Source organism: Prionailurus viverrinus, chromosome A3, assembly GCF_022837055.1.
Source record: "Prionailurus viverrinus isolate Anna chromosome A3, UM_Priviv_1.0, whole genome shotgun sequence".
In the NCBI taxonomy this organism is placed as follows: Eukaryota; Metazoa; Chordata; class Mammalia; order Carnivora; family Felidae; genus Prionailurus; species Prionailurus viverrinus.
The window spans coordinates 101,055,351-101,068,698 of record NC_062563.1 but is presented as its reverse complement, the minus strand read 5'-3'; the positions used below and the strand labels follow the sequence as shown (position 1 = coordinate 101,068,698).

General features: G+C 46.2%; 1 protein-coding gene across 4 annotated transcripts in view; it reads left to right on the top strand.

Moving 5' to 3' along the window:
* The window catches only part of ST3GAL5 (ST3 beta-galactoside alpha-2,3-sialyltransferase 5), a 52,120-nt gene that overhangs the window by 13,078 nt on the left and 25,694 nt on the right, over positions 1-13,348 (top strand). The window lies entirely within an intron of this gene.

Sequence of the window (13,348 nt, the reverse complement as noted above, 5' to 3'; positions counted from 1 at the left end):
TTTCTGCCAAAAATGTATAACTTGAATATAATCATGAAGAAATTGACAAACCCCAAATGAGGGACATTCTATAAAATAACTGGCCTGTGCTTGTCAAAAAATGCCAAGGTCATAAAAGATAAAGGAACTGTTTCAGCTTGAAGGAGGTTGAAAAGATATGACAGCTGAATGCCACATGTGCTCCTTTTTGCTCTAGGGCCATTATTGGGACTACTAGAGAAATTCGTATAAGTTCTTTAGATTAGATGGTATTGAAACAACAAAAGCTGCTTGATTTTTATCATTATGTTGTGGTTGTGTAAGGGAACATCTTTGTCTTTAGGAAATACTAAAATGTTAAAATATTTACAGGGGGAATATCATCATGTTTTCAACTACTTTCAAACGGGTAAAAAAGTAATATGCATATCATATTGTATTATGTAGCAAGACAGAGCAAATGGGGTAGAATGTTACCAGTTGGGGAGTCTGGGTGAAAGGTATCCAGGAATTTTTTTTGTACTGTTCACGCAATCTTTCTGTAAGTTTGGGATTATGTCAAAAAATAGAGTTAATAGAGTTTAAAAACTCGGAAGTCTGCAGGTCATGGTGCTGTGGCCAGTCTAGCATCAGAAGCCACATGGGGCTTTTCAGGGTCTCCCCTTTCCGTGGTCATTAATGAAGTCATTACCCACAACGCTGAGCTCTCTTCAGCATTGGCTCTGCTCCCCCGGGCGTCAGCAGAAGACAGGGTGCAAGATCACCAAAAGTGCAGCTTCACCTGATAGGAAGGTTTCTTTCTTCTGCTGTCCGCTGCTCCCTTTCCAGAGACTTGACTCCTGCTGGCTGTCTTCAGGTAGCCTGGTCAGCCAGCTCTGATCCACACATTTACCTGGTTTAGACTAGACCTACCACTGTCCTGTAACAGAGGCTTCCCAGGCAGAATGTAACTTCGGAAATATATTTAAACACAGTTGAGAGTGTTGATGCGTGAGATCAGTGCACTTCACCAAGATGCTTTGGTTGAGCGCTTGCCAATAAGTAAGGCACAGGGCTCGCAGAGGCATGCTTTGCTTAAAGCTTTGGCATCAGTCAGTTATGGTCCGCCCTCCTGCTTGATGGAACCTCAGATTGTATGTTTTAGCAGAAATCCTGCGTCTTTTGCGTTCTGCATAAGCAGGGGTGGGGTCTTGTCCAGCCCCCACTGCATTTCATACAGTTTAGGACAACGTTCTGTGTTTTGGCTGGAGCCTCTCCTGTGGGGTGGGGTGACAGGGGCTGTTCTTGGATTCAGAAGGGGAGCTCTATGCTAGGGCCTGAGGTGTGTGTGGGGGTGGATCTGCTTATCAGAATTTGCAGAGAGGAGTTCCTCTGAAACTGTTCAGCCGTAGGGAACAGAATATGATAAGAACAGTGAAGCCTCTGTACCTCCTTCCTGTCTTTCTTTCCCTTCCAGCTCTCCTTTCACAGAAATTCCTAACCCTCAGCCTCCACTCCATTTTCTCCACTCTGTGTCCCCCACTCCTCTATTTCCCCTTTAATTTTTTTAAACCCATCTCCCTCCACTTATTCCAGCTTCCTATTTCTCTCTCCTAAATGGCCATAATGTATGAGCGTCCATTGAATCAGCTAAGATTTATGTTTCCTGTTCTTACTTTGAAAAGTAGGTGAGACTCATAAATTTTAGTGGAAGAAGAGGCAGTGGAAATGTTCTCATCCAATCCTGCTTTTTACATCTTAGCAAACATCCTAAAGAATGACTTGGCCATTATCAAACGGCCAAACAGTGAGACTGTTTTATCTCTTTTCCTCTTAAGAAACAAAACAAAACAGAACCAGCTTCTCTTCTATTTCCCATGGTGGGGGGGGGAGGGGGTGGTGGCAATCATTTGACTTTGTTTGTCTCCTTTCCCCAGGGCCCTGCACGTGCATGCGCACGTGCGCATGCACACACACACACACACACACACACACACACTGATTCTCATTTGAAAAATCCCATCCCTGTTCTCCATGATGTAGGCATGCTCTGGACAGTTCACAAATGCCCAGTAGTTGTGACATCTGGACACAGGGAAGGATCTGGTCCTCACGTCTGCACGTTAGGACCATGCTAACTCTGGGTTAGCTATTCTGCAGGAATCTGGGTACGGGCCTCTGATGAGTGCGTTCATTCATTTGTTGGTTCATTCCTTCAGCAAGTAGTTAAGTACTTCTTACATGCTAGGCACTGTTTTAGGTTCTGAGGTTATAGCAGAGAACACAATTACCAGACCTCTTTTCTAGGAAGCTTATGTTTTAGTGGGGAGAGCAGACAACAGGCAAATATGTCTGAGTCCTAAAGAGTACTTTTAAAGTAAAGCAGGGGTGAATAACAGGGCTTAGGGGTGGGGATGCTCTTTTACAAGGAAGGTGACTTTTGAATAAAGACCAGAATAAAGATGGTGAGGGAGAGAGCCACCTGGAGGCCTGGCAGAGACAAATGAAGACCCTGAGGTGGGGTGGGGGTGGAAACAAGAGACCTCTAGGCTGAAGGGGAGTGAGAAGGGAGGGGAGTATAAGAGAGAGGTAGGGAGGGGAAGAAGGTTCTGGATTTGACCCTGCAAGAGGTGCTGCTCTTGACATCTTTGTCATGTTAGTAAAATCTTGGAGAAACACCATGTGTAGTTTCTGGGCATGTTCGAGTTTTGGAGAATGTTTATGTATTCCAAGGACTCAGAATTAATTGCCTTAGCATCTTTAAACATGTAAAAAGCCAGCAACTAAGTGAAAGTAATGGTGTATTCTCAGCCTTAGAGGAATGCTGGTTGATTAGCAGTAGATTAAAACGCACACCTCGGAATCATTGAAGTGCTTGCATTTAAAAAAAAAAAATTTTTTTTTTAACGTTTATTTTTGAGACAGAGAGAGAGCATGAACGGGGGAGGGTCAGAGAGAGAAGGAGACACAGAATCTGAAACAGGCTCCAGGCTCTGAGCTGTCATCACAGAACCCCATGCAGGGCTCGAACTCACGGTCTGCGAGATCATGACCTGAGACGAAGTCAGATGCTTAACTGACTGAGCCACCCAGGCACCCCTGAAGTGCTTGCATTTTGGTTGGTGGGCAAAACTAGTAGAGTGCGGATGCATTCATGGAGCAACGCTTTTATTTTTCATTTCAGTAGACAGGTCCTTGTAACTGCACAGTTTGTAGGAGGACCTGAAAATCTTTAAGCTGAAATCTGTTGTTAATTACAGCTTACCAGAGAGCAGAGTTTCTCAAAGTACCACACCCACATAACTCAGGGGAACTTGCTTAAAATGCACATTTGGTGTCCTTGCCTGTTCCTAGCAGGTGGAAAATTCTGGAGATGAGGTCTGGGAATCTCCATACTTACAGCCTTTTCCAGTGGTTCTTGTGCATGCTCAGGTTGGAGAACCATTGGCCAAGACAGTGGTGGAGGCACTGACTATTTATTTCTTCTTCTTCTTATTTACTTACACAATAGATGTTCATTACTCACAGTTCTGGAGGCTGGAAACCCAAGATCAAAACACTGACAGATCCTGTGTCTGGTGAGAGCCCTTTCCTGGTTCACAGATAACCATCTTTCCATATCCTCACCTGGTGGAAGGCGCTGGTCATTTCAGTTGAATGAATCGTAGAAGACAGGAGATGATTGGGTGTGGTCTCTGCACCAGAGCTCTTCCAGCACTTCCTTTGTGGTCTTGATATCGTGGGTGAAATTTCACATTCCTAAAAGACAAGTAAGACACTGCCTACCCAGTAGAAACCGGGCAGGACGGTGTAGAGGGAGTTTTCCCCCTTGGGTGGAAGGAGTGGAATGGGATAAAGGTGCTTTGCTTTGATCGTATGGATCCAGGAATGAGTGTGGCCCTTCCATCCCCATGTACACCTGGAACTCGCATACCCTGCAGGCTGGTGCTCTGCCCTGGCTGCTGCGTGAATGCAGGCATGTGCCTGTCTGTTGGCTTACACATTGCACAGGTGAGAACACGATCACTTACCTTGATGAATCCAGTTTCTTGAGACCATGCAATCCGAACCAAATATTAAAAATATTAGATCCTGAAACTCAAGTATCTTCGACTTTTAGTTCACAGTCTTTGGTTTTCCGTTTTTGCGGTGAGTTTAGTTACCCTCAATACTTTAGGAATATGGCAGTGTTGGAATGTTCATACAGACGGTGATTTTATCCCAATGGATAGAGTTTTGCCCCCCAGGGGACATTTGGCAATGTCTGGAGACAGTTTTGATTGTCACAGCTGGGAGAGATGAGCAGGACCAGAGATGCTAGTGGCATCTGGGGAGCAGAGGCCAGGGATGCTGCTACACATCGTACACAAGACAGCCTCCCACAACAAAGAATCACCCAGCCCCAAATGTCAGTAGTGCTGAGCTGAAGAAACCCTGCAAAAGATCAGTTGCATGCCTCTTATCTGTGTTGTGTCTTAGGATTCTTTTTTTTTTTTAAGTTTATTTATTGTGTGTGTGTGTGTGTGTGTGTGTGTGTGTGTGTGTGTGTGTGTGAGAGAGAGAGAGAGAGAGAGAGAGAGCACTCAACAAGTGGGGTGGGAGGGGGCGGGCAGAGAGAGGGAGAGACAGAATCCCAAGTAAGCTCTGGGACATCAGTACAGAGCCTGATGTGGGGCTTGAACTCAGTAACCGCAAGCTCATGACCTGAACCAAGACCAAGAGACAGATGCTTAACCGACTGTGCCACCCATGCACCCCTATGTCTTAGGATTCCAAGTGAGCTTTCATACAAACAAAGTTCCACAGCTAAAACTGGTTTGGAATTACCTAGATTGTCTGCCTGAGTGGACAGGAGGACAGGTTGACTTCTGGAATCAGTAGGAGAAAAGTAACATGTCACGCAGAGCTCTGGAAGCCATAGGTAAGGCCCTGGACTAGAGTACTCTTGAGCTTTTCTGACAAAACCGCCATTCCCCTACCTGCAGCTGCCTCTCCCTGTGGGGTGGGGGTAGGAGCGAGTTTTGTGTAGAACTTCACTGGCCTGCTGCTGCCCTGGGCCCCCCGGCCCTGCCGCTTTTGCCCTGTGCCCACGTTTGGGCTTTGGCGAGACAGCCCAGGAGTCAGCTCTGTGACTCGACCCTGTCTGTGTGTGTGCTGAGTGGCAGGTGCCGTGCTTCTAAACAGCCTCCTTGCTCCCATGGCTCTCCCCACACCACTATGGATACATTCTTGTCATCACTTCCCTCCACCTTGGGTTTCTAGAAAGTGGGGACTCATTCCAGACTCCCATCTGTCATGTCTCTGCATGCCCACAGAATCGATGAAATGAACGTTTAGAAATCACCCATTTTGTGTGTGGGCACCCATTATTGCTTGTTTAGGATAAAGCAATATAAAGTGCATTTTGTTTAGGACCTCTCAGGCTGCTTTCTTAAATAATTGGACTTCAGAGTGCTTTGAACCCAGGCTTGGAATTGTCATGTCAGGGTTACTGATTTTGCTCAATATTTCCTTTTGTGATTTCCATCAGTACTTCCTGTGTTCCTTCCCTTCCTCCCTGACCCCTTGAAGGTGGGCTTACCAAGGTTAAGAAGGCTCTGCACTGTGTTCTTCCCCTCCGGGATCTTATCTCTTTAGAGCAGTCTTAACTGCTACCTTTATCGAAATGTCCCCGGACCTTATCTGTTGTGGCACATCCTACTATTGACGGTTACAGGTCCCCTGTTTCCTTCCTTACTGACAGAACCCTAATTTTGTTTGGGGAAGCCTGTGGCCCAGCTTGTAAAAGTTCCTGGCTAACTTCGCAGCCGGGGGTAGCCACATGATGCCGTTCCCATTCTGGCCAAAGAGATATGAATGAGAGACAAACAGATGTAAATGGAAGCCTGTCGGTTTCTAATTTCTGGGGAAGGTTTCCCTCTCCTGATATAGGTGCTTCCCCTTCCTTTGCATCTCGTCCCTCTTCTCCTTCCTGCCTGGACTGTGGAATGGAGGTTGGCCACGTATGAATGCTGGAGGAACAGAAGCTTGGGGGGTGGATGGGTGGGTCTGTGGCATTGCATCAGGCTGGCCTGCTTGCCCCTAGATTTCTGGTTCTGTGAGAGAACGAAACCTGACTTGGCTAAAAGCCATGATACCCAGGTTTCTGTTACATGCAGCCAAGGGCACCCTCTGACTGATATTCCAGGGCCCCAAGCCCGGGTTCTCAGTTGTAACAAGACATATCAGCCTGGTGGCCCACAGGCGTCTGAGACTCAGCAGGGCCAAACTGACCTTTGTGTCCCCATAGCTTCCATCCTTGTGACCTTTCTCTACAGAGAGCTCCACCATCCTCCCCATCACTTGAGCTGTCTTCCCTCCTGCCTGCTAAGCACATCTGGTCTATCCCAAGCCTTGTCGGTGCTGCAGCCGAAGCCCTTCCTCTCCCCACTGCTGCTTCCATCTTTGCTGAGGCACCCAGGATCTGCGGCTGGGAATGCTGGGCTGGCTCCCCACCAGCCTCTGGTCTCAGGCTCTCCACCCCTGCCCCTGCTATCCTTGCTGCTTCCCCATTGATTTTCCTCCACATTTCATGACGCTTCTTGAATAAAGTCCTCAAGGGCTTCTTGTGATTGTCCATGACCTTCTGCAGTCTTCCATATGACCTCGTGGCGTGTCTTAGGTTGGGTTCCATAGAAGCAGAGCCTGAAACAGGACTCAGGGGCCCCTGGTTCATTGAGGGGGCTGCCAGGAGAAAGGGGTGAGGTTGGGGTGGGGGGAGAGACAGGGAAAGGAGCTGAGCACAGCTGTGGTCCCAGCTGATTCCAGGCGTTCTCCCGGAGGCACGAGGGCTAGTCTTTTGTACCTCCTCAATCAATTGGGTGGGGCTGTAGGACAATCTGCTGAGTGGGGGCAGATGCGTGCTATTGGCAGCGGGCATTCATAGCTGATCTGTGGCCCCAGCCCTTGGGTGTCCAACAGGACCACAATATTGCCTTAACTCCTGCCTGCGCCCCACCCCCACCCCATGCCAGTCATTTGCTGTTCCCCAAACTAACCAGGCCTCTGCCCTTTGCTCATTCCATTCCTTCTGCCCATAGAGTGCCTCTTCCCTCCCTGCCCGGCCCCTCTGCTGCGCCCCCTGCTCGTGCTGTGCATTCTCCGGGACACCCCAAAGCTGTCTTTTCCCCAAGGACAGGCTTCCTGCCTCGTCTTCTGTTCTCCTTTGTTAAGTAGAAGCCTTCATCTCAAACACAAAACCCAAACACGATCTAAGTGACTATTTTCTCAACTTTCCCTGGATGGTACATACCTTATACCAGTCTTGTTAAAGGAGAGGAGTTAATTTGTTCCATACTGTGGATGCCTGAGGGTTTAACTGTCTCAGACCCGGTGGGCAGGGCTGGCTGCCGGGGTGGATGTTGTGTTGAGCCTCCAGCCAAATTTCCAGCTGCCTCCAGGTCATCTTTGTCTAGTTGTTTATCATCTCAAATTCACCACATCATCACAAAACTACAAAAATTGACTCCCATCCCTGTCTTTCCATAACTGGGATGCAGCTTTATGCTTGCTCACTTATCGCGGCCGATTGCCTTCCTTTTATCATTTCTCAGTAGATCTCTGTCCTGTCCCTTTTTTCCTGCTCCTCACCAGGGCAGGCCTCGGGCTCCCCTTTCATCTGGACAGCAGCGAGCGCTCAGTATCCTGCCTCGCTGTCCCTCGGTGGGCAACCTAGCATGCAGCTGTGAAGTCCTCTGCTCCCAGAATCCTCCCACCTTAAAAGGCATGTTCTTTCAGCTGCTGCCATATTAACATCTGAGCTGTACCTGTTCTCCTTTCCAAGCAGTGCACTCCAGCCATGTTGGCTTACTCACCTCAAGTTCACATTTTTGTTTATAACAGTCTGTGCCTTGGCATGCCTTCATTATTAAAACGAAAAACACTTCACATATTCGCATACGTTCCCTTCCTAAAGCACCCCAGGTGGAAGGGCATGGACTTGGAGGTGAATAGATGTAGGTTGGAATTCTTGGCCCCTTATCCACGTATGACCTTTGGCAGGTTAAATGCATCGCAGTCCAACGAAGGGGGTGTTTTTAGGATTCGGTGATATTGTGTGTAGGCTTTACCTCCCAATAAATATGAATGCCTTGTCCACTCTTGTACCAGTAGTTGTCTATATTGGTAATTTGGCAGTTCCTCGTGTCCTGCTTTGTGGTGTCTGTTCTAATCTTGTCTTGAATGGTTAATTTTTCATTCTGAAAATGTTAGTGCCATTTCTACAAATAGACCGAAAACCTGGGCCTGGCCCTTTATCCATCTGGGCCTGGCCCTTTATCCATCAGGGCCTTCCTAAGAATTATTTCTTCACCAGGCATGTAAGCATTTGAGAAGGATATGTTATGTTTTTATGTGTGAGTAGAAATACATAATTTTGAAAGCCAAGACTTTTCTGCATAAACATGCTCAGCAAAGCCATGATATGGAGGCTCTTATCCCAGCAGTTTGGGCGGGAAGAGGGCCAGACTTATGAGTCCCGGACCCTAGCACTTAGGAGGAGGCAGTAGGGGAAGAGCTGCCCACGAAGGGGGCGGGGAAGGAGAGCAGGAGGGACAGAAGACAGGCAATCTGTTGGTGATGGCCTGCCAACAGAAGTCCTTGGGCGAATGCCTGAAACCACCATCACCTCTGAAACTCTCATAAGAAGCCAAGTATTTGTTCAATAAGTATGCATTAGGTGCCTATTATGTCCCTCTTACCATTCTAGGCACTGTGAATTCAGTGGTTAGCAGAGTGAAGACCCCTTCTTCCTTGCAGTCTGTACTCTGGTGGGGGAGACAAGAGACAAATGTATATTAAAAGGGAAAAAATGTATAAATAACATGTCTCCTGATAGTAAGTGTTCCAAAGACCAAATAAAGCATGCACATAGGAATCAACATAGGCAGTTTTGGTAAGTAGGGCATATCTGTAGTAGTTCCATTATTCTAGACTAAGCAGTCTTCATGTTACGCAAATGAATTGACTCGAGCGGAGGGTTCCGATCACCAAAGTGAGTTCAGTCTGTGTGTGCACGTGCACAGGTTGGCAGGGGTGGCTTTCGTGTGGAGCAGTGTTCGTGACACTCTGCTTCTCCAGCTGATGCTGGCGAGTGCGAGCCCTCGGAAGCTCTAGGAATACTGCGGTCATCCTTCATTCATCTGTTGATTTCACTCACCAGTTTTTTGAAGACCCCTGATGCTCAGGTAGAGCAGGCATGTGGCTTCCACACAGTGGCAGGGGGAGCTCAGACCACCAGGACTTGCTGAGTGTCAATGTTCTTCATTTTGCTTCTGCATAAATATATTTTTTCCCAACTCAGCAGACCCCCCTACAAAATATAGTAACTTAGAAACTTACAGTTCCTACTACTTTTTTTTTTGCCTTTAAGTGCTTCATTTATGATATAGTGTTCCCAACACACTAAGAGATGCTTCAGCGTTCCTAAAAATATTTTTCATTTGAGTGGTTTTCAAATTTCTTTTCATCCTAGGGGAAGGACCCTTCCTCCCGCCATGAAAATGTCTTTAAGTTTGCAGAGATTAAAACGGTAATGCACAGAATGCAAAATGAAAAATAAACTTACCCACAATTGTTGATTATGATCGAGAAGCCCTGGAGATCGATCGGGGCTGGGAATGAAAGAAGCCTAAGGGGAAGGTTTGCAGCTTGGGTGGCTGAGTGGATGGTGCACCTTCAAAATAATGTGAAGAATAGAGGCAATGCCAGGTTCTGTCCTGTACTGTTGTCTGAGATGAAGACCGTAGGCAGGTTGTTGGACACATAGTCTGAGCTTGGGTGACAGGTCTGCACAAGGAGTTGGGTCTAGGGGTTACTCACTTGAGGACATGGGTTAAAGGCTGGTGGTGGAATCTGGTGGTATTCAGGGAGGAGATTGTGCTGGGGGTGGAGACCAGGACCCTTGAGCCATAAGATGTGCATGTGGGAGTTCAAGGGAAGATTTAAGAAGTTTAAAGGAAGTGTGTTTCCAAGGTATCCGAGGCATGGTGTGTAGACTGGTTGAAGGGAGGTAGACAGGCTGGAAACAGCTTGGCCGTCGCAGGGAGCAGTGACAGTGAGGGGCCAGTGACCAGTGAGCACTGAGCATTGAGAGGTTCTGCAGGTTGAGAAAGGGTTTGGAGGAGTATGTGAGGGGCTTCAAGAGGATGTTGTTTCTCCAGAGATACCAGGAAGGGGAATGGAATCGACTCCATGATAGGGCTGGAGCCAAAACTGTGGCTGGAAGTGAGGGTGACCAAAAGGCACAAGAGCCTTAAAGCCTCAACAGATGAAGCATATCCAATGAGACTGGGTGCCTGTAAGTTCCCTTTCTGTGGGATAATAGTAGCAACAGCCAGCAAGTACATGGTGCTTATGATGTGCAATCACTTTCTCCATGTGAATTCTATGAAGTTGGTAATACTGCTACACCCATTTTACAGATGAGGAAATGGAGCTGCAGGAGTTACAGTGATTTGCCCAAAGTTTCCCCACTGGTAGGTGGAGGAGCTGAGCCCAGGTGACGGGCTGTAGATACTATGTTCTCATACTCCTTCTCATGAGGTCCTCTCCAGTATGATTAGAAAAAAACAAAACAGCTTTTTTTTTTTTTTGAGCACATGAGCAGGACTAGACCTGCTGTCACCCCCAGAGCCCCTCCTTTCCTTGAACAATCCCACTTTCCTGAAAGTGGCACGAGAGCATCATCTGATATACTAGTCACTGTCCAGCAGGAAACCAGAAACGATGTTGATGCTTCTGGCAGGGAGGGTTTTCATGCAGGGGATTGATCACAAAGACATCGGCAGGCCTGGAGATAGCAAAGTGAGAGAGAAATGTCAGCCAGAGATCAGGAAGCTTCTGTCACCCGGGGCTGAGGCTTGTACTTGTCACAAAGCTTCTGGAGATGCCATCACTTCTCTCAAGTAGAAACCGCAGACACTGGATGCCCACTGATGCTGTGGAGTCACATGTAGTCACCCTCCCTTGCCTGTGACTGTCACCACCCCTGTCAGAACCTGCACTGCGTCAGGGGACCGGAAAGGTTGCTTCCTCCTCTTGTCTTCCAGTCTTCTACCAGGACATCCCCCAGTCACAGCTCAGCAGGAAGCCGGCTGGCCACAGTCTGAGGAAGGAGATTCACAGGCTTACAGCCTGCGGGGCAGTGCTGTCCAGCACACCAGTGACAGGCAGAGGTGGAGACCCGCTTCTCTCTGACACTGCGGTCTCTGGGTTTGCTGGAGGTCCACCTTGGTGCAAATCATGTGTCATTCTGGTTGTAAAAACAGAGACATCTTAGAATGTCTGTTTTATATACATATAGGTTCCAGGTAGCCTGCTGATTCCCACCACTTGGCTGGCCATGCATTTGAGTAACCTCAAGTTGTGGTGTTTAAAAATGTTCCAGGGTCTCAGTTGTTCTTCAGGAAGGGTTTACTAGTGAGGTCCTTGGCACTGTTTTTTGAAACTCTTCAGAAGGATACTTGTCTACAAAAATCCTGCACTGTAGTGCTACACAGTTAAAATTAGAACTGATGGAGAGATTGTTTCTAGGAGCAGAAAGATTAAATACTTGAATGTCAGTTTGATAAAAGATTTTGTTCAGAGGAAATAACACAACTTGAATGGAAATGAAGTGTATAATGAGATACAACTGTCTCTTGGCCAAATGACTATAATAAAGATATTATTTCTTAAATTAATATATAAATTTATCATAATAGCGTAATATAATAGGTGCCTATATTAGTTGAGATATGACTTCACTTTTAATTAACAATATCTTAAGCAAGACAGAAGTTTAGCTCTCCACCTTATAACAGCCCAGAGGCATGCAGTCCCAGGTAGAATGCCCATGGGGTTGTCCAGGAACCCAGGCCCCTTCTCTGTTGTTGCTTCACCATCCCTTGGTGACGTGCTCTCTGTGTGGTCCAGAGTGGCTCATCATGTGTCAGTATTTCAGTCAGCAGGAAAAGAGATAAAGGTGTATGCCAAGGAATACACCCTGGAAGTTACACAAGTCACTTTTGCTCATATCTCATTGGCTAGAACTTAGTCACAAGGCCATACCTAATTCCAAGGGAGACTGGGAAATGTAGTCTTCATGTTGGGAGGCCATGCACCAAAAATCCAGAGTTCTACCAAGTTGTCAGGAAGGGGGAAACTGATATGGGGGGGGGGGGGAGGAGAATGTATTGATTTCTACTATAGTACCCCTTGGAATATTATTTAGAAATCGAAAATTTGAGAATAAAATTAATTCAAAAGAATAAGTAGGCAAGCATACCCAAGAACATATAACTTTTTAAGAAAAATGTCTTTTCAAATTGCCATATTTTCTTTTTTTTGTTAGTGTAACGCTTTTGTTGTTTTAAATATAACATTTCCTCTTTATATATATATATATATATATATATATATAACACTTTCTCTTTGAACTTTTATTATAGAAAACTTCAGATGTACAAAAGCATTAGAGTATTGAGAAAGGTTTAATGAGCCCCATGTGTCTAGTATCCAGCTTTGACACTTAATCCATTTAATTAACTAAAAAAAATTTTTTTTGAGGGAGAAAGAGTGTGATGAGTGAGCCGGAGAGGGAGAGAGAGGGAGAGGGAGAGCAAGAGCGAGAGATAGGGAGGGAGGGAGAGAGAATCTTAAGCAGGCTCCACACCTGCTTAACCCCAAGGCAGGGCTCAATCTCATGACCCTGGAATTGTGACTTGAGCCAAAATCAAGAGTCGGTTCTCAACCGATTGAGCCATCCACACGCCCCAATACTTAATCAGTTTAAAGCTAGAGTTGCCTTATCTATCCCCCACCTGCATGCCTATCCCCTTCCTGATTTTTTTGAAGCAGATCTCATTTTTCCTGTTTCATCTGTAAATAGTTCTGTATGCACCTTTAAAAGGTAAAGGCTCTTTAAAAACTAATTAGACTTTTTATTTGGGGATAATTGTAGATTCGTGTGCAGTTGTAAAAAAAATAATACAGAGAGATCCCATGTACTGCTTACCCAGTTTCCCCCACCAGTAGCCTCTCGCAAAACCATAGTATAATATCACAGCTATGATATTGATAGGGATATAGTCAAGACACAGAATATTTACATCAACACAGGGATCCAACCACACCCACTACCCCTTTCCATAACTCCTGACAACTACCAATCTGTTCTTCATTTCTGTAATTGTGACCTTTCAAGAATGTTATATGCCTGGAATCATACAATATGTAAACTTTTAGTATTAGCTCAGCATAGTTACCTCTAGATTCATTCAAATTGTTGGGTGTATCATTAATTCATTCTTTTTTATTGCTGAGTAGTATTCCATGCTATAGATGTACCCCCTAAAGGTCTTTGTAAACACAA